The sequence below is a fragment of the Bubalus bubalis genome, chromosome 3, assembly GCF_019923935.1.
Source record: "Bubalus bubalis isolate 160015118507 breed Murrah chromosome 3, NDDB_SH_1, whole genome shotgun sequence".
In the NCBI taxonomy this organism is placed as follows: domain Eukaryota; kingdom Metazoa; phylum Chordata; class Mammalia; order Artiodactyla; family Bovidae; genus Bubalus; species Bubalus bubalis.
Genome location: NC_059159.1, coordinates 157,570,352 through 157,598,067, shown reverse-complemented (window position 1 = coordinate 157,598,067; position 27,716 = coordinate 157,570,352). Strand labels below are relative to the sequence as shown.

The 27,716-nt window shown below is 40.2% G+C and overlaps 1 long non-coding RNA gene across 1 annotated transcript; it reads left to right on the top strand.

Annotated features, from left to right (window-relative positions):
* The first annotated feature begins 375 nt into the window (after positions 1-375).
* On the top strand, positions 376-3,017 carry LOC123332941. Its single transcript, XR_006550123.1, has 3 exons — positions 376-730; positions 1,456-1,586; positions 2,885-3,017. It is a non-coding gene; the product is annotated as an uncharacterized LOC123332941 (long non-coding RNA).
* Positions 3,018-27,716: the final 24,699 nt, after the last annotated feature.

Here is a 27,716-nt window from a genome sequence, read left to right as displayed (position 1 = left end):
GCCACCTCGTCTTAATATCTCTGCTTCTGTTAGGTCCATACCATTTCTGTCCTTTATTGTGCCCATCTTTGCATGAAATGTTTCCCTTGGTATCTCTACTTTTCTTGAAGAGATCTCTAGTCTTTCCCAGTCTATTGTCTTTCTCTACTTTTTTGCACTGATCACTGAGGAAGGCTTTCTTACCTCTCCTTGCTATTCTCCGGAACTCTGCATTCAAATGGCTATATCTTTCTTTTTCTCCTTTGCCTTTCTGAGCATTTGCTGCTGCTGCTAAGTCACTTCAGTTGTGTCCGACTCTGTGCGACCCCATAGACGGCAGCCTACCAGGCTCCTCTGTCCCTGGGATTCTCCAGGCAAGAACACTGGAGTGGGTTGCCATTTCCTTCTCCAATCTGAGCATTTACTATGCACCAAACAATATTGTAAATACTTTACAGATGGCAACTCATTAAGCATCACAGCAGTCTGAAATAGTTACTAGGATTATTTCCATTTTGCGTATCAGGAAACTGAAGCACAAGGAGGTCATGTCACATGTCCAAGGTCACAGCTATCTACTTTGTTTCAGAGTAGATAAAATTTGGAATTTGTTGTATAAGCGAAAGAAGATGCCAGCAGAAGCAAACTTAAAGGTACATGACAGAATGAGGATAAGAGACTGAGCGACACCACGGAGAAGACAGGAAGGGTGGCTGGAGACCGGTGATTGGAGACCATACATAGGAACGAGGTAAGGAGATAAACTCCCTGGTATTGGAAATAGGAGGAAAGAAAAGCCGTGGTAATTCATAGGGTAAAAGGAAGAGAGGTGAGGACTGGGCTGTCTGCTGGTCTTGTCTGCCTGGTAAAATGAAGGCAAAGTTCACAGGCATGAGTCGGAAACCTGAGACCCATCCCCATTCCCATCCCTCCCCTCACTCCCTGTGTTCACCCGTCACCTGGTCCAGGTGATCCTGCCTCCAAAGTGTATCTACCACGGAGCCACGCTCTCAGTCTACAGAGCCACCACGGCAATCCAAGTCACAACCATCTGCAGCCTGGACTCTGCAAGAGCTTCCAACTGCTTTCCCCACTTCCTCTATTAACTCTCAATCCACACTCTCCATACAATTGCCAGAAAGAAATTTCAAAAGTAAAAATTGACTCCAGCTCCTCTATGGCTCTTTGACTACAATAAAAATCCCTTACTCTGCCAAAACTGCCTCAGATCATCTGGTCCAGCTCTCCTCTCCAGCCCAATCATAGACCATTCTCCCTCCCTATCCGTAGTCTGGGCATCTTGACATTCTTTCCATTTTTCAAATAAACCCTGTTCCCCTTATTACTCAGACCCTTCTCCATTCTACTTGCGCTCACTGAAATGTTCTTTGCTAGCTCTTTCGTTTATTTATGACTGTGTGTAGGATTCCTTCTCTTTCCTGGAGCCTCAGGCGAAAAAACTTTCTTCTCCAAAAGGCCCTCAATGACCAGCTTGTCTAAGAAAATCCCCTAACCACTGCCCCGGAGCAGGGATTCAGCAGTTAAGATGGTGGCATGAGCAAACTGCCCGATTTCAAATTCCAGCTCCGTCACTTGTGTGACCCCAGGTAAGAAACTGAATTTTCCTCCAGTATAAAATGGGAATAATGTGAAGCAACTATTCAGAGGGTAGTTGTGGTGATTCGATGAATTAATAATCATAAGAAATTTATAAAAGCGCCTGGTCCTTAAAAATGTTTAATACAAATTTATCACCCCAGTACCCTGTCAATTCCGGCTAACACTTGAGTTTGTACTTTGGTGTTTCATGTTAACTGTATGGTTCATCCACTATTTCACAAGTTCCAGAAAGGCAGAGAACTGGTCCATGTCTCCAATATAAAAATGCCAGCTGCTTAATACATACTTAATGAATGGGGCATGAATGAATGCGTTCATATCATGTACAATTCAGTGCACAGGGTCTGAGAGAGACCAAACTGTCGTTGAGAAGAGAGCTGAACTCATTAACCATAGTGACCTATGGTGAGACTGTCTGAGGAGCTATGAAGGGTCTGAGAGGCAGAAAGACAGCACAGTGGTTCCCAAGATGGAAGGTGTCATCGGAATCAGGAGAAGGCTCATTGAGAGTGAGACTAGATCAGGTGAAAGAACAAGAAGATGTGGGAGTAGAGGAAACATCTCAATTTTGGGTGAAGATGAGATCAAAAAGTAGTTATTTCTACCCTAGGGACCATGCTTAGAGGCCAGATTAGGGTGATCAGAGTTGAGAGGTCAAGAAAGGGAGAGGACCAACGTACTAGTCGAGTTATCAGTGTGAAACTGAATTCCCTGTGCATCAGGAGACAGAAGTCAGGAGGCACGACACCAACTCAGGGGCTAAGGTCACTGAGCAAAGCAGAAGACCCCAAAGGACAGTTAATGAGAGCAAGGAAGATGGGAAAAAACGGTCCAAGTGGTAACCTGAGCTTCTCAAAAAGAAGATTAAAGAGTGTCAATAGAAAAAGCAAGGGGCAGTGGGGAAAACTGCCAGCACTCCTTCTTGTTCCACAAAGTTAAAGAAATGGGAACACCCTGAAATAGACAGGAACCATTGTGTAGTCCAGAGGAACGTATTAGTGAAGGGGGCAGGCAGAATGTGGAGAGTGGTTGAGTCCTGGACAGATTTGACTAACATCAAGGTTGTAGTGATACAGTGAGATGCAGTGATGGTTTGATGGTCAGATGCCTGAGTTTTGCCCTCTGATCTAAAAGGGATGGGAAACCACACGCTGATTTTTAATCTAATCCAGATACTATTTCTGGAGGAATGGGATGCATTCTCTGCCCCAAGGCAGAGAACCACCTTAAACTTGCTTCATGGCTCTCTCTCAATCTGTCTCTCTCCCCATTTCCCTCTGCCCAGGGGTGACACAAATGTCCTGCTGCAAATTGATCAAAGCATCCTTCCGGTAGGCCTCCCCAGCGGATATCAGGGGAGAAAGGACAGAAATCAAGTCCACATTTAGGAAGGAGAAAATACCAGAGGCTACTGACAGCGGCGTAACCCCCGAGGGGAAATCTCCGGCTGGAATTTGTCTAAACAGATGCAGGAATTTGCCATTTTTTCTCATCCTTCCTCACGTGTACTGCTCGACAGCCTCTTCAGATCAGAGCCAAGACTGCAGCCTGCATCAGCTAGATCATGGGGAATACTTGGGTGAAATACCAGCACTCAGCCCTCCCTCATTTTGAGCACTAGGTCAGGTGAATTACTTCAAATACATGCAAGGCCCTTCTGTTTCCATGGTAACTGCTCCAAGAACCGTAACAATGTCAATCATAGAAATGGTGAAATCATAACTTGAACCCATCTTGCTGACAAAGATATCTTGAGAAGTAGCCACTGCTCAGTATCAGACTTCTGTGTCTCATTTGGGTGAGAACGCTTTGTTTATGTCCAATCAGTTATGGGAATAAGGGGAAACAGTGGTTAGTCATTTTCCTTCTGCTTCGCCAGGTCCACCTCTGTCTGTATTTTGCTGATAGGCTTGTAACTCATTTTCCCTGCTTGAAATTTACAGATGGAACAATTCATTTTTCCACTTCCTTTTCCTGCATAGGTGTAAGCACTTGAAGACAAATTATTGATTTTTTTTCCTATACACTTAAAAAAAAAAAAAAAAAGAATGGCTTGTTCATTTTCATTCCGCTGTGTTCGTTGATTTAATTTCTCAGTGCCCGTTTTGATGAAGCAAACTCACAATATCTGGAGATGAAGTTCTAATCTGGGGATCCTGAAATAAGATCCAGTATCTTTTGCCAGTCCTGAAAAATGGAGCAAACATCTCAGTTCACAGATTCTAAAATAAATAAGGAAGGTGAAGAGTAATTATCATTTGCTGTTCATGCAAAATCTATACTCTGGATTCTAAAGTGATCTCCCCAGAAGCAGTAAAATCACATCTAGAACCTACATGATAATTCCACCAAAAGAGTGTTTGGGCACATTAACCTTCAAAATCTGTTGGCCATTTTATTGGCTTGGTTTCATTTTTTAATGTATATTTTAGGACACTCTTTCCCTGTACAATATTTTTATCTTCCTTTCTCCTCTAAAGAATTTCAAAGCAAGAACATTTCTGTGGGTTTATGAGAGCCTTCAGTCTGGACTCCGAATTGTTACAAAGCCAATATTTTTTTACATTTTTCTTCTTAATAACATTCTTTGACCCAGAGAGAACTAAAAAAATAAGCTATTTGATGTCTAAAATTGCAGAGATAAACTGACACTGTGTTCTGAAGGTGTCTTTTCATGAGAAAAATGGAATTGTTAAAAAATGTAATCAAGTTATACAGAGCTTCTCACCCTCAGGTCATCAGTTCAGATCTATCTGAGGTGGAAAGTTGCAGAGAGCTGCAGTGGTTGCTGGGCTCCCAGTGCCCTCTGAGAAATGAGTTGGAGGTCCCAGAGAGGCCACCGCTTTGTAGACACCACCCTCATAAGTGACACCCATGGTCTCTTCCAGGAATAACCATTCCAACAGAAGCACAAAGATTTGGCCCTAGATTCCTAAGTTGGTCCTGTGTACCATTATGTTCACAAGTGTACATTCTCAAATGTTAAGCTCCATGAGAAACAGAAGTCTTTTTTTTTTTTTTTTAGTAACTCTGGAAAATTTTTGCTCAGTATCCTGCTTAATTCAGCTGAGTCGTGACAATCCAAGAAGTATGAAGGTGAAAGAGGAGGGAAGAAAGGGAATAGAAGACAAAGAGGAGCTGGAAATTAAAATAAACTACATAAGAAAAAATAAAAGCAAGAGAGAACTAAAGATAAAAAGAAGCAGAAAAAGGAGAAACAGAAAAGAAAACAGAAAGGAAGAGGTGGAGGAAAGGAGAGAGAGAGGAAGGAGCAGGAGATGTGAAATTCTATCATGACAATGAGTAGAAACCTCTCCATTCCAGGAGGGCTTTTGTTTGTTTTATACTCATTATTCTCACAACAGGGATCTTCCTTCTATAGGAATTTCACTTTTACAAAAGCTAAATCTGGCACACACACAAAAATCCAGACTTAATCATCACCCTCCAAAGAAAGGAAGTCACTGGGGAAGATTTTGCATTTCAATCCCACAGGGAAAGCATCCCTTCATCTCAGATTAGAAGCCCAAGGCATGAAAAATTGTAATAACCCAGAAAAGGACCCATCCGACTGTGTACCATGGCCCCAGGGAAGAAGGCTCACATCGATATTGGATGAGGGAGAAGACTGGATGTTTGATTTCTGTTACCAAAGTGGACTTCCGTGGACCACACTCCCATCAAGGGAACAGCAATTTAAAGAGTAGTTCTTGATTTGTTTGAAATTCTCATTCTTTGCTAATTGATTTGAAAAAATTACTTTGGGGAAAAACAGTTCTTAGGGCTTCCCTGGTAGCTTAGATGGTAAAGAATCTGATCGCAATGAGGAGACCCAGGTTTGAGCCCCGGGTGGGGAAGAACCCTGGAGAAGGGAATGGCAACCCACTCCAGTATTCTTTCCTGGAGAATTCCACAGACAGAGTTGCCTGGTGTGCTACAGTCCATGGGGTTGCAAAGAGTCGGACACAACTGAGTGACTAACACACACAAAACAGTTCTTGCATTCTCTCCCTCAAGAAGTTAAAGAAGACAAAGAGATATATTTTAGGCTATGGGCAATTTAATTACAAAGAAATGAGAATCAAACAAAAATGTATATAAAGAAATGATATACGATGTTCTGAAGGTGACAGGAACAGGAATATGGCAGAAGATGGGATGTGACCCCAACAGTATTAAGAATTCTTTCAGGAAGGAACCTCTCTTCTTCTGTTCTTATCATCAAGCGGATTTCTACTTCCCTCCCTATGCTGCTGCTGCTGCTGCTGCGTCGCTTCAGTCGTGTCTGACTCTGTGCGACCCCATAGACAACAGCCCACCAAGCTCCCCCATCCCTGGGATTCTCCAGGCAAGAACACTGGAGTGGGTTGCCATTTCCTTCTCCAATGCATGAAAGTGAAAAGTCAAAGTGAAGTCGCTCAGTCGTGTCCGACTCTTAGAGACCCCATGGACTGCAGCCTACCAGGCTCCTCTGTCCATGGGGTTTTCCAGGCAAGAGTACTGGAGTGGGATGCCATTGCCTTCTCCTCCCTCCCTATAGGACAGGCCGAAGAAGTAAATCTGGAGTGGTCTTCCAGTTTTTCTTTAAACCATATGACTTGGTGTAGAACTAGGTTGGTCAGTGACATCTGTCATCCAACGGGCCATAGCTCTACCAAAGGGTGGGTGGGTCAGTGCATTCAGAGGCCACCACTGTCTAAGGTGTCTTTTCTCTCCTGTTTCTTCTTACACTTACCTGTGTTTGAATAGACTGTTCTCTAACTGCATTTTTAGACTCCAGAGAGGATAAAGATTCCTGGGCAGAGATTCTGTAGAGCATGGAGAAAGTTAACCACTTCCTAGCTCTCTACCTATTTGCAATAAAGGAAGTAAGTTAAGTTGCTTCTACTGGACATATGTAAATAGTGTCCATTCTAGTTGGAAAATAGGAGATCCAATTCCATTCTCCAATCTAGTTGTTGTTAGAGAATCTTGCATTTAAGAAGCATGGAGAGAGATTTACTTGACATTTCCCTGGTACCTCTAATAAAACTGACACTTGAATTGCCTTTGTTTCTCTTCCCCCATTCTCAGTAAATAATAGATAAATGGTACCTCTATCTGTCAACAATAAAATGATATAAACTGCTACTTATCCAGTACTTCTTATATATCATTTTCTGAGTTATATGCTTTTTATGTATACTTCTAAATTCTAACAAGTCAATAAAGTAGGTGTTATAATCCTTTTTTTTTTAAACCTGTGAGACCAAGAGAGGTTCAGTTAATATGCTCAAGGCACATGGCTAACGAAGATTCTGAACCAGGATTTAAATTTCAAGTTTTTGCCTCTGAAATCCTTTATTTCAATAAATAATAAATGTCTCCCAAATATCCCTATTTTTCTCAAAAACTTTATAGGACTCCTGATCAAGCTGAAGGCTTAACAGAAGTGTTTTGCCATTTCTCCCTCTCAAAACAAATCACAATGATACGGCGGTACAAAAAGATATGACGCAATGACAAGAGGATGGGAAAGAAGGCGACAGGAACGAAATTCTGGAAACTAGAGAGCAGATGGAAAGGTAGTAACTTATTCATTAGACACATGGAAATTTAATTCTAAACTGATGATGAGGGTATTCCAGAAACAAGCCTATGTAAGTGGAAGAACTCAAAAAAGCTCAGGAATTCATGGCTCAATGTACTTTTGAAAGTTGGAGACCAATGAGACAGAAACAGGAGATAAAGTTGGCAATCTGGATCAGAATCTGCAGCTGGGGGAACCTCTCCTCCCATTGCAGCAGAAGACTAGATATAGGCTCCATAAAGAGACTGAACCAGACATTCTGGTCTCAGGGTTATTAAGCAGAGCTGAAGTCTGATTTCATACTGAAAACTGGAGGGGTACATGAAGGTCTATTTACTGAATGCTAAAAGCACCAGTCAGAGAAGGCAATGGCACCCCACTCCAGTACTCTTGCCTGGAAAATCCCATGGATGGAGGAGCCTGGAGGGCTGCAGTCCATGGGGTCGCTGAGGGTCGGACACGACTGAGCGACTTCACTTTCACTTTTCACTTTCCTGCATTGGAGAAGGACATGGCAACCCACTCCAGTGTTCTTGCCTGGAGAAGCCCAGTGATGGGGGAGCCTGGTGGGCTGCCGTCTATGGGATCACACAGAGTCGGACACGACTGAAGTGACTTAGCAGCAGCAGCAAAAGCACCAGTCTCCTTACTCAGTTCAGCAACAGGAATGCTTAGAAGCCAAGCATATCTTCTCCAGGAGGAAGACTGGAAGATTCATCTCTGGGGACAGTGATCAGCCTAATGGAAAAGAGCTAAAGGTACTCTTGTTTTTGTCTTTGTACAACCCTACCAGATCATCCTACAATGAAACTCACCATTTAACAAGCTCTGTCCCTGCTCCCAGAATGTTCATTCCCCTAAGTTTTTAGTGTCCTGCTCTTTGATGAAACAGTCCCACATCACCAGATACTTGAGGGAAAGCTTGTGATGTAAAAGAAATCAAGAAGTAAAAGGATCTCAGAGGAAAGAAAAATAATGCAGGGACCAGAAGAAAACATCTCCAAAAAACTGACCTCCTCAAAGAGGGATGGAATGGGGAGGGAGGAGGGAGGAGGGTTCAGGATGGGGAACACATGTATACCTGTGGCAGATTCATTTGGATATTTGGCAAAACTAATACAATTATGTAAAGTTTAAAAATAAAATTAAATTAAAAAAAAGAAATTAAAAAAAAGAATATTGTAAGGATAAAGAAAGAGTATGCATCTATTAAATAAGGAGAATCAGTCTGCATAAAATAAGATCTTTTGAAATTAAAAATAAGTGAGCAGAAATAAAATCAATACAAGGGTTAGAAAATAAAGTTGAGAAAATCTCTCAGAAAGTACAGAAGAAAAAGAGATGGAAACTAGAAGGGAAAGAGAAAGAAATTAAAGTCATACTTTGGAATGTCTAGAGAAGAGAACAGAGAAACCAGAGCAGAGAAGAAAATTCAGGATCATTCTTCCCTATTCCATGAAACTAGAAGCACAGTATTACAGCCAAATATCCCTATTGTCCTGTTTTGAAGAATCTAAGAAATCCTGACAGCCTTTCCTCATTTCATCCATCTCCATCTCCTTCAGTTAAAATGGGCAGGGTTTCTGTGGATATAATCCTATCCCCAATTCTGGTTTCTGCTGAAGCAGCTAACTGAATTCATAGTTCACTTATATACTAATCTCCTTATCAAATGGTTGTTCAACCTCCCTTCAGAACTAGTTTTCTCATTTTTTGCAATATAGTTACGCTGCAAATTTTCTAAATCTTCAAGTTCTGGCTCCTTTCACTTAGTTTCTTCTTCATATTTCTCATCTCACATTTTATCATAGCATTAAAGAGGACCCAGGATGTATTTTCAACATTTTGCTTCAAAATCTTCTCACTTATATATCTCATTTCATTGTTCACAAGTTTCTCCTTCCAAGACACACTAGAATACAAGTTTTTTGTCACTTTATAACAAGAATGGCCTTTTCCCTGGTTTCCAATAATGTGTCCCTCACTTCCATCTGAGACCTCATCAGAATGACCTTTAACATCTGTATTCCCACCAACTTTCTGTTCGTGAGTACTGACATATAGTCCAAGAAAACAGAGGCTTTCTCTCTAGCTCTGCTCTTTTCTGAGTCCTCAAAAGAATCATCTTTAATGTCCATATTTCTATCAACAATCTCTTTATAGCAAGCTAGACTTTTCAAGCATGCACCTCAAAATTCTTCAAGCCTCTAACCACCACCCAGTTTCAAAGCTGCTTCCATATTTTAGGTATTTGTTACAGCTCCAACCCATTTCTTGATTTCAAAATCTGTATTTAGTCAGCTTGGGTTAACATAACAAAATACCACAGACTGGATGGCTCAACCAACAGAAATTTATTTTCTCACAATTCTTGAAGGTAGATGTCTCAGATCTGACAGAGCTGGTTTCTGGTAAGACCTCACTTGTTGGGTGCAGATGGTCATCTTCTCACTATGCTTCACATGGCAGAGAGAGAGAGAGAGAGATCTCTTCCTCTTCTTAGAAGGTCACCAGTACAATTAAATTAGGTCTCCTCTCTTAGGAGCTCATTACCTCTTAAGGACCCATGGTTTAGACGCTAAGTCATGTCCAATTCTTGCAACCCCATGGACTGTAGCCTGCCAGACTCCTCTGTTCATGGGATTCTTCAGGCAAGAATACTAGAGTGAGTTGCCATTTTCTTCTCCAGGGAATCTTCCTGACCCAGGAATCGAACCCAGGTCTCCTGCATTGCAGGCAGATTCTTTACTGACTGAGCTATGAGGGAAGCCCCCCTAAGGACTATCTCCACCTAATTAAAGTCAAAAGCCTTTGCATAGCAAAGGAAACCATAAACAAAACAAAAAGACAACCCACAGAATGAAAGAAAATATTTGCAAATGATGCAACCAACAAGGAATTAATCTCTAAAATTTACCAACAGTTTATGCAACTCAACATCAAAAAAAACCAACAATCCAGTCAAAAATGAGCAGATGACCTAAACAGACTCTCCAAAGAAGACATACAGATGCCAAGAGGCACATGAAAAGGTATTCAACATCACTGATTACTGGAGAAATGAAAACCAAAACTACAATGAGATATCACAGCATACCAGTCAGAATGGTAATCATTAAAAAGTCTACAAACAATAAATACTGGAGAGGATGTGGAGAGAAGGGAACCCTCCTATACTGTTAGTGGGAATGTAAATTGGTACAGCCACTATGGAGAACAGGGTATGGAGCTCCTTAAAAAACTAAAAATAGAGTGACCATATGATCCAGAAATCCCACTCCTGGACACATATACAGAGAAAACCATGGTTTGAAAGGATACATGCACCACAGTGGTCATTCTAGCGCTGTTTACTATAACCAAGACACGCATGTGTGCGTGGGTGCTAAGTAATTTCAGTCGTGTCCAACTCTCTGTGACCCTATGGACCACATCCCACCAGGTTCCTCTGCCATGGGGTTCTCCAGGCAAGAACACTGGAGTAGGTTGCCAGGCCCTCCTCCAGGGGATCTTCCTGACCCAGGGATCAAACCTATGTCTCTTAGTCTGTTGCACTGACAAGTGGGTTCTTTACCACTAGCACCACCTGGGAAGTCCAACCAAGACATGGAAGTAACCTAAATATCCATTACAGGGGAATGAATAAAGTTGTGGTACATATATACAGCGGAATATTACTCAGTCGTTAAAAAGAATGACATAATGCCATTTGTAGCAACATGGATGGACCTGGAGATTATCATATTAAGTGAAGTAAGTCAAAGACAAATACCATATGATATCACTTATATGTGGAAGCTTTAAAAAATGATACATATGAACTTATTTATAAAACAGAAACAGACTCACAGACACAGAAAACAAACTGTAGGTTACGAAAGTGGAAGAGTGGTGGAGAGGGAATAAATTGAGAGTTTGGGATTGACATATACATGCTACTATAAATTACTAGAACTAATCAATGACTATAGTAAAGTTGCAGGATATAAAATCAACACCCAGAAATCCCTTGCATTCCTATACACTAATAATGACAAAACAGAAAGAGAAATTAAGGAAACAATTCCATTCACCATTGCAACGGAAAGAATAAAATACTTAGGAATATATCTACCTAAAGAAACTAAAGACCTATATATAGAAAACTATAAAACACTGGTGAAAGAAATCAAAGAGGACACTAACAGATGGAGAAATATACCATGTTCATGGATTGGAAGAATCAATATAGTGAAAATGAGTATACTACCCAAAGCAATTTATAGATTCAATGCAATCCCTATCAAGCTACCAATGGTGTTCTTCATAGAGCTAGAACAAATAATTTCACAATTTGTATGGAAATACAAAAAACCTAGAATAGCCAAAGCGATCTTGAGAAAGAAGAATGGAACTGGAGGAATCAACCTACCTGACTTCAGGCTCTACTACAAAGCCACAGTTATCAAGACAGTATGGTACTGGCACAAAGACAGAAATATAGATCAATGGAACAAAATAGAAAGCCCAGAGATAAATCCATGCACATATGGACACCTTATCTTTGACAAAGGAGGCAAGAATATACAATGGATTAAAGACAATCTCTTTAACAAGTGGTGCTGGGAAATCTGGCCAACCACTTGTAAAAGAATGAAACTAGAACACTTTCTAACACCATACACAAAAATAAACTCAAAATGGATTAAAGATCTAAACCTAAGACCAGAAACTATAAAACTCCTAGAGGAGAACATAGGCAAAACACTCTCTGACATACATCACAGCAGGATCCTCTATGACCCACCTCCCAGAATATTGGAAATAAAAGCAAAAATAAACAAATGGGACCTAATTAACCTTAAAAGCTTCTGCACATCAAAGGAAACTATTAGCAAGGTGAAAAGACAGCCTTCAGAATGGGAGAAGATAATAGCAAATGAGCAACTGACAACTAATCTCGAGAATATACAAGCCACTCCTACAGCTCAACTCCAGAAAAATAAATGACCCAATCAAAAAATGGGCCAAAGAACTAAATAGACATTTCTCCAAAGAAGACATACAGATGGCTAACAAACACATGAAAAGATGCTCAACATCACTCATTATCAGAGAAATGCAAATCAAAACCACTATGAAGTACCATTTCACACCAGTCAGAATGGCTGCGATCCAAAAGTCTACAAGCAATAAATGCTGGAGAGGGTGTGGAGAAAAGGGAACCCTCTTACACTGTTGGTGGGAATGCAAGCTAGTTCAGCCACTATGGAGAACAGTGTGGAGATTCCTTAAAAAACTGGAAATAGAACTGCCTTATGATCCAGCAATCTCACTGCTGGGCATACACACTGAGGAAACCAGAATCAAAAGAGACACGTGTACCCCAATGTTCATCGCAGCACTGTTTAATATAGCCAGGACATGGAAGCAACCTAGATGTCCATCAGCAGATGAATGGATAAGACAGCTGTGGTACATATACACAATGGAGTATTATCAGCCATTAAAAAGAATACATTTGAATCAGTTCTAATGAGGTGGATGAAACTGGAGCCTATTATACAGAGTGAAGTAAGCCAGAAAGAAAAACACCAATACAGTATACTAACGCATATATATGGAATTTAGAAAGATGGTAACAATAACCCTGTGTACGAGACAGCAAAAGAGACACTGATGTATAGAATAGTCTTATGAACTCTGTGGGAGAGGGAGAGGGTGGGAAGATTTGGGAGAATGGCATTGAAACATGTAAAATATCATGTATGAAACGAGTTGCCAGTCCAGGTTCATGCACGATACTGAATGCTTGGGGCTGGTGCACTGGGACAACCCAGAGGGATGGTATAGGGAGGGAGGAGGGTTCAGGATGGGGAACACATGTATACCTGTGGCAGATTCATTTTGATATTTGGCAAAACTAATACAATTATGTAAAATTTTAAAATAAAATAAAATTTAAAAAAATTAAAAAAAATAAAACAGATTACCAACAAGGACCTACTATATAACACAGGGAACTCTACTCAATATTCTACAATAACCTAAATGGGAAAACAATTCAAAAAAGAATAGATTTATGTATATGGACAACTGAGTCACTTTGCTGTACACCAGAAACTAGCCAACACAGTAAATCAACTATACTCCAATATAAAATCAAAACTTTAAGGGAAGACTATTTCCAAATAGAGTCACAGTGGATAGGGCTTTAACATGACTTTTCAGGGGTGGGGAGGGGACTCAATTCAGTACACAGCCAAGGACTAAAGGCTCTAAGATGGATGTCACAAAAAAAAGAAAATGTAAAACATAGATTATCTGAGGAATTTGAATACAAAGGGAAGAAATATATTCACTGGCAAATAGTTCAGGGATGAAACAGCAATATATGCACAGAAAAGCGAACAAAAAATTTTCCAATCATTTTTAATTCCAAGAAAGTAAACTACCTCCTTCTATCCCAAAAGGGAAGTGTAATCATAATACACTCCATGATTCAGGTGTAAATAATATTTATTCAGTCATAACTGTGTAAACACTGAGTCTATTTTTAGATCTCAAGTGCAGATGGCTGAGTCAATCACATTCCTCAATCCCTAGCTCACCAGCCCTGGTCTCAGCAGAACCCTCCCTTCTTTATTTATGCATTTCCCTTATTTCCATCTCCCCATATACAACCACCTTGATATGTGTGAAATGTATCATTTCATTTATATGAATTCTTTTAAAATGTATATTAAATTATATGCACATATTTTCAATGTATACAAGTTTAATTTGCTAAGTATCTTAGGCTTTTTCTTTACTTCTTTCATTCAGTACCATTTTTTAGAACTATGCATACTGCTGTGTGTACATCAAATTCATTGCTTTCAACTCACAAGTAGTCCTCAAAATGCATTCACCACATGTACTTATCTGGCCCTTTACTGATTACCAACCCAACTGTCTCCGACTTCCTGCTATCACAGACAAAGTAGAATTTCTGTAGAACGTACATCTTGGAGTGTGCCAGAGCTCAAGTAGTGGCATAGTTGGTGGAGTGCTCTCCAGAACTGCTGCCCTGGTCCATACATCCACTATGGAACTTGGCAATTTTTGTATTGCCACAGACCTGACAATGCTTAGCACCATCCAGCTTCCCAACCATGACCAATCTTGTGGAAGAAAAGTAGTATTTGGCATTTTCATTTTTCTAATCACCAATGGGTTTGAGCATCTCTTTATGGCCTTACTAACCCATGGGTTGTTTTCATTTTGGAATTAACTCTTCATACCTTTCCCTTATGTTTTACTAATTTCTTGTATGTTTTGACTTGTAGAAGTTCTTCTACAATTTAGAACTTGGTCTCATTTATTAATAATTTAGAAAACAAAGCATATCACTGATGAACCAGATGCAAAAATCATCAACAAAGTTCTAGCAAACAGAATCCAACACCACATTAAAAGGCTCATACACCCTGATCAACTGGGATTGATCTCAGGGATGCAAGGATTCTTCAGCATGATGCACCATAGTAACAGATTGAAAGATTAAAAACCACATGACCACATCAATATTGCAGAGAACGTTTTTGACAAAATTCAAAACCCACTTATGATTAAAAAAAAAAACTCTCCAGAAAATCAGCATAGAAGGAACCAGCCTCAACATAATAAAGGCCATGTATGACAAACCCACAGCAAACATTAGTCTAAAAACTGAAAGCATTTCCCCTAAGATCAGAAACAAGACAAGAGTGCCCACACTCACCACTATTACTCAACAGTTTTGAAAGTCATAACCACAGCAACAGAGGAGAAAGAGGAAAGGAATCCAGATTCGAAAAGATGAAACTCTCACTGTCTGCAGATGACATGATACTATACACGTGTGCGCTCTCTGCTGTGCTCAGTTGCTTCAGTCATGTCCAACTCTTTGTGACCCCATAGACTGCAGTCTGTCAGGCTCCTCTGTCCATGAGATTCTCCCGGCAAGAATACTGGAGTGGGTTGCCATGCCCTCCTCCAGGGGATCTTCCTGACCCAGGGACTGTACCCACATGTCCATCTCCTGCACTGCAGGTTGATTTTTTTTACCACTGAGGCACAGACACTATACAGAGAAAATCCTAAAAAATGCCACCAAAAAACTACTAGAGCTAATCAATGAATTTAGTAAAGTCATAAGATACAAAATCAATACACAGAAATCCCTTGAATTCCTATACACTAACAATGAAAAATCAGAAAGAGAAATTAAGGTAACAATTCCATTCACCATTGCAACAAAAAGAATAAAATACCTAGGAATAAACCTACCTAAAGAGACAAAAGATCTGTATGCAGGAACCTCTAAGACACTGATGAAAGAAATCAAAGACAACGAAAACAGATAGAGAGATACACAATGTTCTTGGATTGGAAGAATTGATATTGTCAGAATGATTATATTACTCAAAGCACTCTATAGGTTCAATGCAATCCCTATCAAATTACCAATGGCATTTTTCACAGAACTAGAACAAAAAAATTCACCATTTGTATGGAAACACAAAAGACCCTGAATAGCCAAAGTAATCTTGAGGGGGAAAAAAAAAATAAGAGCTGGAGGAACCAACCTCCCTGACTTCAAGTTATACTACAAAGCTACAAGTCATCAAGACAATATGATACTGATGCAAAAATAAAAATATAGACCAATGGAACAAGATAGAAAGCCCAGAGATAAACCCATATACCTACAGGCACATTATCTTTGACAAATGAGGGAAGAATATACAATGGAAAAAAACCTCTTCAATAAGTGATGCTGGAAAAATTAGACAGCTATGTGCAAAAGAATGAAATTAGAAATAAAATGGACTAAAGACTTAAATGTAAGGCCAGAAACTACAAAGCTCATAGAGGAAAACATGCTCAGTTCACTCTTTGATGTAAATCACAGCAAGATTCTTTCTGACCCACCTTCTAGACTAATGGGGAAAAAAAAAAAAAAATAGGTGGGACTCTGTTTAAAACTTAAGTTTCTTACATAGCAAAGGAAACACAAACAAGATGAATAGACAACCCTCAGAATGAGAGAAAATAGCTGCAAATAAACCAACTGACAAAGGGTAAATCTCCAGAATCTACAAACAGCTCATACAGCTCAATATCAAAAAAAGCAAACCACCCAATGAAAAAAAGGACAGAAGACCTAAACAGACACTTCTCCAAAAAAGACATACAAATGGCAAATAAACAAACATATTCTCAACATCACTCATTATTAGAGAAATTCAAGTCAAAATTACAATGAGGTACCACCTCATACCAGTCCGAATGGTGTGACTGTTCATTCACCATCAAGAAAATCAAACAATAAATGCTGGAAAGGATGTGGACAAAAGGGAACCCTCCTGCACCGTTATTAGGAATGTAAACTGATAACACCATTACAGAAAATAGTATGGAGATTTCCTTTTAAAAATATTAGGAATACATCTGCCTAGGAATGTATGGGCAGGAATGTATGACCCAGGAATCCCACTACTGGGCATATACCCTGAGAAAACCACAATTTTAAAAGACATATGTACCCCAATATTCGTTGTAACAATATTTACAATAGCCAGGACATGGAAGCAACCTGGATGTTCATCAAACAGATGAATGGATAAAGAAGTTGTGGTACATTTACACAATGAAATATTACTCAACCATAAAAAGGAACAAATTTGAGTCAGTTCTAGTGAGTTGGATGAATCTAGAGCCTCGTACACAGAGTGAAGTAAGTCAGAAAGAGAAAAACAAGTATCATATATTACTGTGTACACATGAAATCTAGAAAAATGTTCCTGATGAACCTAGTAGAGAATGGACTTATAGACACAGTGGGGGAAGGTGAGGGTCAGATGAACTTAGAAAGTAGCATTGACATACATACAATATCATGTGTAAAATACAGTGAGTGAGAAGTTGCTAAACCACACAGGGAGCCCAGCCTGGCACTTTATTATGACTGAGAGGGATGGGATAGAGGGAGGAAATATATATATATATATATATATATATATATATATATATCCCTTAATTTTTATATATATATAAATATATATATTTATATATATATATACATGTATTTCCCATAATTATATATAATTATGACTGATCCACATTGGTATATGGCAGAAACCAACACAAAATTGTAAAGCAATTTCCACCAATAAAAAGTTTAAAAAATAAACAAGAAAAAGAAAACTAAACAAACAAGGACATAAGACCATTAATAATTCCATGAAAACCAAGAGTTGCACAGAAAGGAAAATTTAATCATGCTCATTACATGACCCAGATGCAAGTAATATTTTCACAATCATAACAGTATAAACACTAAATCTAACAAAAACCATTACCAGAAAGATAGGAGGCCTAAAAGTGAGTGGAAGGAAGATGTAAAGATGAGAGCTGAATCTCATCTTGTATGTTAGGAAAACAATAGATAATTCTTATGGGTTGAATTGTGTCCACTCTCCAAAAAGGTATATTGAAATCCTAACCCCTTGTACCTCAGGATGTGACCTTATTTGAAAACAGAGTCTCTACAGGGTCAATCAAGCAGAAAAGGGGTCCTTAAGCTGGGCTCTGATCCAATATGTCTAGATGTGAGTCTGAGTGAACTCCAGGAGTTGGTGATGGACAGGGAGGCCTAGTGTGCTGTGATTCATGGGGTCGCAAAGAGTCAGACATGACTGAGCAACTGAACTGAACTAAGGGTCCTCATGAAAAGGGAGAACTTGGACACAAACTTGCACAGCGAGAATGTCATGTGACAATAAAGGCAGAAATCAGAGTGATGCAGATACAAGTCAAGGAACACCAAAGTTACCCAGCAGGGGCAGATTCTGCCTCATTACCCTCAGAAGGAACCAACCCTGTGACACCTTGATCCCAGACGTCTAGCCTCCAGATCACAGGACAAAAAATTTCCGATATTTAAGCCACAGATTTGTAGCACTTATTTATGGCAGGGCCAAGAAGTTTCAGTTGGTAGGTTGGTAGATAAGTAGGTAGGCAGATAAGTAAATAAACAAACAAAAAATGGCAGTATATATATATATATATATATAGAGAGAGAGAGAGAGCATATGTATACATATATAGCACTATATATATATATATATATATAGCGCATATATAATAGTGCATGAGGGCAACCATAAATGTGAGTGGTTGCCTCTGGGAAGTGGGAAGAGGGATGGGGGTGTGGGCAGGAGACTGCTGTTTTCCACTATAAGTCATGTAAAACTACTAGACTTTTTAAACTATGTGTGCTTGCAACTTTTATAAAAATGTACACTTAAAAAGCTATCTTGCCACATTTTAAGCTTCTGCAGAATCTTAGGGAAGAAATGTTCTACATTTTTACTATTTGCACAGCATCAAAGGTTTTTGTTGTTGTTCTATTAAGAAAATGCCGGTCTTTAAGTTTCAAAGGACATTTTGGTATGGCTTCATGGCCTTGTATAGTATTGATCAAGTCTTGAGCTGAGGCCTAAATTCCAGCTGTCATTAATGGGCAAAAGCATTCACATTTCATGAGTTTGGACAGGGAGCAAGCAGAGAATCCTCAGTGCTTGGATAATGGGCAGAGAGAGTACAAGCTTTAAAGGAAATAGCAATGGGTCCAAGATCAAATGCTTCTGCTTATTAAGTTGTATGGCCTGAGGTGAATTCATTTAAATCTCAGAACCTCAATTTATTCATCTGTATGATTGGAAAACAGAACAGTATTTCCCGGGAATTCTGTTGGTTTTCCTGAGAAACACAGCATAATGCCAAGTTCATGATAAGTACTTGATAAATGGTAGTCATATGGTTCTTATATCCATATTAAAAAGCCTTTGCATTTTTTGCAGCTGTCTTCAGTCACTAGTTTGAAATTCTCCCTTCTAACCCTCCATCCTTCAGTCCTGAATCACATCATTAGTCAATTTTGCTCCCTGGTTATATGATAATGTAGAACAAAACCTCTGGCTTAAGATCTGCCACCTACTTGACCTCTGGAAAGTCACTTAAATTTCTGAGCCTCAGATTCCTCATCTGTGAAGTAGGTTAAATAATAGCAATTGTAATGATAAGATGGTATAATGAACAGGCAGAGCGTAGGTGCTCAGTTTATGATGGCACAGGGTAAGCTGATAGGCAAAGCCATTTCCCAAAATATAAAATAGAGTTACAGAAACAAAACACTGCAGGCTCTTCAGCTATCTCATAGAAATATTTTGTGAATATTTAAGAGCCAGCTCCACTCTTTAAAAGGATACCTGAGAAATGAGCTGTAGATCTAAGAGACATGCATGAGTGCCCAATGCCTTTACTTCATAAAATGCCAAAGAATTAGATTCACACAGCACTCCAAGCAAACTGTCCAGGTTACTTCAATTAATTTCCAATGATATCCAGAACTTTGCATTATTTGGTAATTCTATACAGATGCAAATATTACATACAGCCTGCTATAATACTTAAGAAATCCACAGTAAAACTTAAAACAAGCAGCTTTTTGTCAGTTACCGGTACTGTCCGTGTTTCAAAAACAATGCAACTTACAAAAAACTCCAAATGTACCCAACATTTAAAACTTTCACCACAGAAAAAAAGTTTCTCAGACTTCCCAGTGAATTCCAGAAAATAATGATTTGGTTTACTGAAAACTGCCTTGCACACAAATCTCCAGGAACACAAACAGCTATCATCCAAATGAGGAACACTCACAGCTGGAACAAGATTTTCCCTACTTTGATGCCCATTATCCAAGTGAGTAGGGGCTGAGTTTAAATCACCATGTCCCTGCCAGAACAGTCCCATTCCCCCTCACCCTCACCACGGCTGCGGTGTCCTGTCAGGGAGATGTAGGGCTTTCTGAACAGTTGAGTTCAGCAATCTCCTAAAATGCTGATGCAGCTCCCTGGGCTAAGTGAACACAATATTTCTGTGACAACCTTCCATCATCCAAGGTAGAGCTCTCTCAGGTCAGCAGAGGTGATCATGGTTTTCTGTCAACCAGGGGAGACTGCTCCAAGTTGTCCTTCAGAGCTGGCAAGGATGTCTTCTCTTTTTATTCATTTATTTTCCTAATAAAATCCACATCCAACACAAAGCACTGAAAAACATCACTGAACTCTATCTGCTCTTGCGACTGTTCCATACCTAGAATAACATCCCACAACTGGGCTTGATGGCTAATTATATAATGGGGTAAGCCATTTGCACATGCATGAATTCGATGTTGCTGTTCAGACTGAATTCCTCCTCATATTGGCCCATCGTAATAATGACAAAGATACAGACCATTCTTTTACGTTTAGACACCCTGACATACCTGTATCATTTATTCTTTCCAGTGAAATTTGCTCAGTCTTGTCCAACTCTTTGTGACCCCAGGGACTATACAGTCCATGGAATTCTCCAGGCCAGAATACTGGAGTGGGCTGCTGTTCCCTTCTCCAGGGGATCTTCCCAACCCAGGGATCGAACCCAGGTCTCCTGCATTGCAAGTGAATTCTTTACCAGCTGAGCCACCAGGGAAGCCCAAGAATACTGGAGTGGTTAGCCTATCCCTTCTCCAGCAGATCTTCCTGACCCAGGAAATCAAACCAGGGTCTCCTGCATTGCAGGAAGATTCTTTACCAGCTGAGCTACCAGAGTGTCATCTTCATCATATAGACAGGGAAGGAAGTTGTTGAACATGGTCCTTCTGGACAATGATCCTTCCTAAATGCTGCATCAAAAGCATGAATCAGTGCTTTTGATGACACATGAGCAGAGCAGAACAAGGCTGTGTGCCACTGAAGTGGCTGAAGTCCCCTGGAATCTGATCTCACCCACTTCACACAAGCATATATATATATATTCAGGAGGGAGAAAGGAGACAGCCACTCTGAAACTCAGGACATACACAGGCCTCTTGTGTGAAAATGAGGTTGTACTTTTAATTGAGTCCCTGGTAGCTCAGCTGGTAAAGAATCCACCTGCAATGCAAGAGACCTGGGTTCGATCCCTGGGTTGGGAAGATGCTTTGCAGAAGGGAACAGCTACCCACTCCAGTATTCTGGCCTGGAGAATTCCATGGACTGTACAGTCCCTGGGGTCGCAAAGAGTCAGACACAACTAAGTGACTTTCACTTTAATTATGAGATGACATCTGGTGAGTACTTACCCTGGGCCAGGCACTAGACTTACTGCTTTCCACGTTATTATCTCATTTAACTCTCAAAACAAAATGATGTGTGCTATTATTATTCCCAAATTTTTCAAATGAAGAATGTTCTCCAGAGAAACAAAACTGATAGGATCTACATAAAAAGAGACTTATTCTGAAAGACTGACTCACATGATTATGGAGGCTGAGAAGTCCCATAATCTGCCACCTGCAAACTGGAGGCCCAGGAGGGCTGTTGTATCAATAGTTTCAGGACAAATCAAAGGCCTGAGAACCAGGGCAGTCGATGGTATACATCCTGATCCTAACCAAAGGCCGGAGAACCAGGAGCACCAGTGTCTGAGGACAGGACACAGATGTCCCAGTTCAACCAAAGAGAGACTATTAGCATTTCCTCTGCTTTTTTGTTCTATTCAGGCCCACAATGGAGGCGATGATGCCTACTGGCACTGGTGAGGGGCAGCTTCTTCACTCAGGTTACATATTCAAAAGCCAATCTCATCCTGAGACACCCTCACAGACACACCCAGGAATGTTTTACCAGCTATCTGGGCATCTCTTTGCCCAGGCAAGTTAATACACAAAATTAACCACCACAAGGAAACACTGTGAAGTTGCTCACTCAGGCCGCTGATGCCACAGTCTGGGTCCAAATCTCTCTGTTTTGCTGTTCCCATCACTGCCAATCTGCCTCATATCCTTTTTAAAAACAAAATTGCTCTTTGTCTTTTAGCCCCACTTTCCTAATTCCCACTCCCAACATCCTGGGAGGGGAGAGGGACTGGAAACTGGATTCAGTCACGTGGCCAATGATTTAGTCCATCATACCTATGCGACGAAACCCCAGTAAATATTCTGGATCTGAGGCTCAGTGGAGCTTCCTGGTTCATAAACACATTAATATGCCATGATGATAAGGCACTGGATTGTGTAAGGAGAAGGCATGAAAACTGCATTCCTCTCCTCCTCCTCCCTGCCCTATGTTTCTCTTCCATTCAGTTATTCCTGAATTGTTTTTTATAATAAAATTTAGTTGTGACTACAAAAATTGTTTAATTTAAATAAAAATGAAATGTCCACAGATATCTCTTTACAGTTCCCTAACGTCCCAGTCTAGAGTTGATGTAGCCTTAGATTTGGAAATCAAGAATCCTCAGAAGAAACTGGGAACATTCATCTATCATATTTGATAGTAACAAAATAAAAGAGCCCACCTCAATGCTATTGCTTGATATTTCATTTTTATCAACCTGGCTTTTTGTAGCACAAAATATTTCTAAGATATATATGGATTTTGCAAAATTTTGTTCCCTGCTCACAAGTCTCAAAATTCACCTCTGTTTACTCTGTGATGTAATGGCTCAAAGCTAGATGTACCTACATGGTGTTAGAGATTTAAAACTGAACACAAGAGAGGTAACAGGCAGAAAGCAACCAAGTTCAATATAATGAATGTGACATTAATGGTATGAAACAAATCCTCTGATGACCAAAAGTAAGAAAAAGTAACGCATTCATTCTAAATGGTGGGGCTATGACTTTATCAAGGTGGTGATATTTGAGATGGGTTTTAAAGGTTGTGTCAGAGAAGGCGATGGCACCCCACTCTAGTCCTCTTGCCTGGAAAACCCCATGGACAGAGGAGCCTGGTGGGCTGCAGTCCATGGGGTCACGAAGAGTCGGACAAGACTGCACGACTTCACTTTCACTTTTCACTTTCATGCACTGGAGAAGGAAATGGCAACCCACTCCAGTGTTCTTGCCTGGAGAATCCCAGGGACGGGGGAGCCTGGTGGGATGCCGTCTATGGGGTCGCACAGAGTCGGACACGACTGAAGCAACTTAGCAGCAGCAGCAGCAGGAATCTACTATGGACTGAAGGGGAGGAGAAGGGCACCCAGGCATGGTCAAGGAATGACTGGAGCATAGAGACAGCTAGTTACGGGGTTTGAGAACTAAGGTATCAAATGGTGGTGGGAGACGACTGCAAAGAACTCTGAATCCATGATAATAATTAATTTTTGTAATTCCTTACACTCAACATAACACTTTCACCTTTATTCTCACTTGATACTTTAACTACTTAGAGTTGTTAACATCATCCATTCTTTGCAAAAAGTAAGAGGTTAGCCCCAAGTCCTCATAGTTGGAGCTAGAAACTTTACAGTCTTTGGCCTTGAAATCCCATATTCTTTCTAATACTTAAAAAAAAAAAAAAAAAACAGACCTACAAAAACAAATATTGGTGAAGGTGTACAGAAAAGGGAACCCTCATGCACTGTGGTAGGGAAGTAAATTGCAGCTGCTACAGAAAGCAGTATGTAGTTTCTTCAGAAAGCTAAAAAACTGATTCAGCAAAAAACTAGCATGACTCAGCAATTCCACTTCTGGGTCTATATCTAAAGAAAATGAAACACTCATTTGAAAAGATACATGCACCCCAATATTTATAACTGTTAAGATGTGTTCAACAGATAAACGGATAAAGATGTGAGATATTTATGCATATATATTTATACATAAAGACTAGAATATTACTCAGTCATAAAAATAAATGAAATTTTGCCACTTGCAACAAGGTAGATATATCTAAAGGGTATTATCCTTGGTGAAATAAGTCAGAGAAAGATAAATACTGTTGTCACTTATGCACAGAAACTAAAAAATAAAACAAATTCACAGAGAGAACTAGTGGTTACCAGTGGAGAGAAGGAAGCAGGGAGGGGCAAGATAGTGATAGAGAATGAAGAGATACAAAATACCAATACTATGTACAAACAAACAATAAGGATATACTGCACAGCATTGGGAATTATAGCCATTATTTTATAACCTCAAATAGAGTATACTCTAAAAATTTATCGAATCACTATCCGTTCAGTCGCTCAAAGAGTTGTGGTTGACTCTTTGCGACCCCATGAATCATAGCACGCCAGGCCTCCCTGTATATGGTACACCTAAAACTAATTTGTAAATCACCTATACCTCAATTTTAAAAACCCAGACTGCCATGGGAAGAACCCAGAGGAAGGTCTCTCTGAAATGTTCAAATTGAATTCTATGCCCTTTGTGCTTGGTGTTCTGCAGACAGGAAGTGCAAGGGGTCAGCACCAAGCCACCATAAGCCATTCCTATTAGCTTTATATTGGAAGTTCTCTCCCTATCCCTGGTGCAGATATCAAGATTGGAAGCAGCTGGGAATGAGGTGATGTAATTTGATGTAGTTGAGGAAAGCCTGAAGTCAATTTCAGGATTTCCTTTCCTCGCTCCTTTATCCTCTTAACTTGCTCACCCAAAGTTTGTTCCAGCAAGGCTTATTTATGGGTACATTTGCTTATTTACTTACATATTGCCATATTCCACAAAGAATTCAAAGCCATTTATATTACATACATAGAATGATAAAATATTTGTCTTTAAGTCAAAGAGAGAAAGAGAAAAAAAAGGAAGGAAGGGAATTAGAATATGAGAGTTAAGCCATGGGATAAAAACAATGTGGTTAAGCAGGTGATGGCATCTCTACCAAGGCTCTGTTTGAGCTGTACTTTTTGCTCTAAGCTTCCTGGCAGACAAAGCAAAATTGGAAACAATACGTAACCTAGGTCTTTTTATCCATGAGAAGGAAACATACAAATTCTTCAGTAGAAGTGTTTGTTGTTTTGTTTTGTTTTTTCTGGTTATTAACTCTAAATTTTTCTTAGGAAGTGTCCCACAGGTGACCGTGAGAAATGCAGCAAATAATGCCAACAATGAGATTTGTGTAGTACCTTCATCCAGCACCGAGGTACACGCCGGCTTCCACGTCTCAGACTCCAACAGTCCGCACTTCTTCCTGCTCCCGTTTCTTCCTGTTGCTCAGAGACCACTCAGCCCAGGCGCACGCATGCGCCCTTGCTCTCTCTCGCTTTCTCTCTCTCTGGGAGCTCCTCCATGCCCTAGAGGGCATTTCATGTTGGATGCCTTTTTCTCTCCCACTTGTCGGCAACATATTTTTCAAATTAGCACTTGGTAGCTTTGAGGGAAACCCAGACATTGTGGGGAAGAGAGTGAGAGGCCAACTGAAAAAAAAAAAAAAAAAAGTATACTTCATTCTCAGTTTGTTATAAACTTGCAATACAAGCAAAGAAAAATAAACTATTCAGATCCTGCAACTGATATAGAAGTTCTCTGGCTTGATGTGATACCAAAACTCGGTCTTCCCCCAGACTGTCTGCTGTTTACAAGCAGGGAGCTGTTTCTCATTGGGAAGAGGGGAGCTTAGCCTCCATTCCCACCTCATCCCTGTCTTCATCCCCTTGCTTTCCTGTGGTTGGAGAGAGGTGGACGGACATCAGAGGCCCAGCCTGGGAGACTCCATCCTGCCCAAGAAGCCACATGGGTTCCTGGTTTGTGAGAAATATCTGCTTCTGAAGTTGCATTTTTAACTCAGTGAGACGCCTCCCTGCTCCTCTGAGAGGCAGGAAAACTCAGAGAGCTCAGCTGATCTTCATGAGCAAATGGGATGAGCTAGGCTCCCACCAAGGCCTTCTACTTAGGCCCTCTCCTGCCCCTTAGGGGGACTGTTCCCATGGTGACTAAGGTCTAAAGAGAAGAGAGGGGCAAAAAGGAACGTTTTTCCCTGAGAAGACACTGGGAATAGATTAAGAAGATTGATCTCTTCATTTTAATTAGGGAGGCGGCATTCAGGGTCCGGCAGGGTAGATGTATTTTTGCTGTCGAAAGACCCCTGTCTGAAACCCAACTCAGGCAATTGCCATCAGTGTCCTTGAGCAAGTCCTTTTACTTCTTTGAGCCCCAGTGTTCTTCTCCATAAAATGGGGATAATGCCTTCATAATTATAAAAATCGAGATGACATTTGTGAATGTGCTTTGACTCCTTGCTGCTGCTGCTAAGTCACTTCAGTCGTGTCCGACTCTGTGCGACCCCGTAGACAGCAGCCTTAGCACGATGCAAATTCTAGTTGTTATCAGACAATAGAAGATCTGGTTTCCAGACTCTCCAAGACCCTCTGATTCTAACATTTACTGGCTGGATTGTTTTAACCAATCCCTTATCCTATCTGAGCTGCAGTAAAAATATTGTGAAAAGAAGTTACCGCAGAACACAGGGCTGTTGTGAGAATCAAGTGAGACTAAACATCAGGAAGTACTTTGACAACTGTAAAATGCTAGACAAATATTACTTGTTAATATTATTAAGCAACAGCCTAAAGGCCTGTGCTCTGGTGCCAGCTTTGCATGTGTCTTTGCCCTTGGCGCTTTCTCAGTTGAATTTATCACATTCTCCTACAAGCTGTCTTTTCCCCTGACAATTATTTAATTCCTTTCTCAATAACCAAGTTCCCTGAGTGGAGCCCCAGAATCCAGGGGGAAAATAAATCTATTCCTGTCTTTGGGGAACTTTCACTAAGCAAGGCAGAGAATAAATAACCAAGATAGCAGAAGGAAGATAAAGTAAAAGAATATGGATGTTGAAGGGGAAGATTTGTTTCTGATGCCCAAGACTAACTGAGTGATCTTGGGTGAGTCTCTTGGCTTCCCTGAGCTTTAGCGTCTTTTTCTATAAAATGGGTCTGATGATAATAATAATAATACCTGCCCCATGCACTTGTTGTGAGGATTAAATGAGATATTGTCTATTCACAATGCTGTATAAATGCTGTCGTTATTTTAAAGGAAATGTTAACTGATGCCACTTACTGAGCATTTTCTCTGCCAGGCTGTGGGCTAAACCTTTTAAATGTATCATTATCATTAATCCTTACAACAACTTTTACACTAGGGGTTATAATCTCAATTATAGAAATAAGGAAATCAAAGGACAAAGAGGCACATTACTTGGTCCAAGTCTAAACAGGAATTTCTGGAATAACTTTGAATCCATGAGGCTAATTAGTCCTCTTAATGGATAGAGAGCTATAGGGAGAGTGAAATGACATGAAAAGGAGGAAAGAAGAACCTTGGAATGTGGGAGAGGATCAGCCTCTCTCTCAGAGCTACTTTCTCATAGAAACTGCCAGGTACCTCTCTGCTAATTCCTTGAACTTATTCTTACTGAATACCCACCATGTGCCAGGCACGGTGAAGAGCACTTACATATGTCACTGCATCATCTTACACTTTTAGACAGACATTATCTGCATTTTATCATGAACAAGACTCAGGAAGGGTAGGAAAGTAAGTTGTGGAGAAAGTTCTGGAGCCCAACTTTGTCTGATTCCAAAGACCCCTGTTGTTTTCACTACCCACCTATTTTTTTTCCGGTAAACTGATAGCAGCAATAATACAACTTCTCAGGATACATTTATTAGCAGAAGAGTGGACTCCCACGCCACTTTCTGCTCATGGCAGACTTTCAATACAGGCTTTCTTATT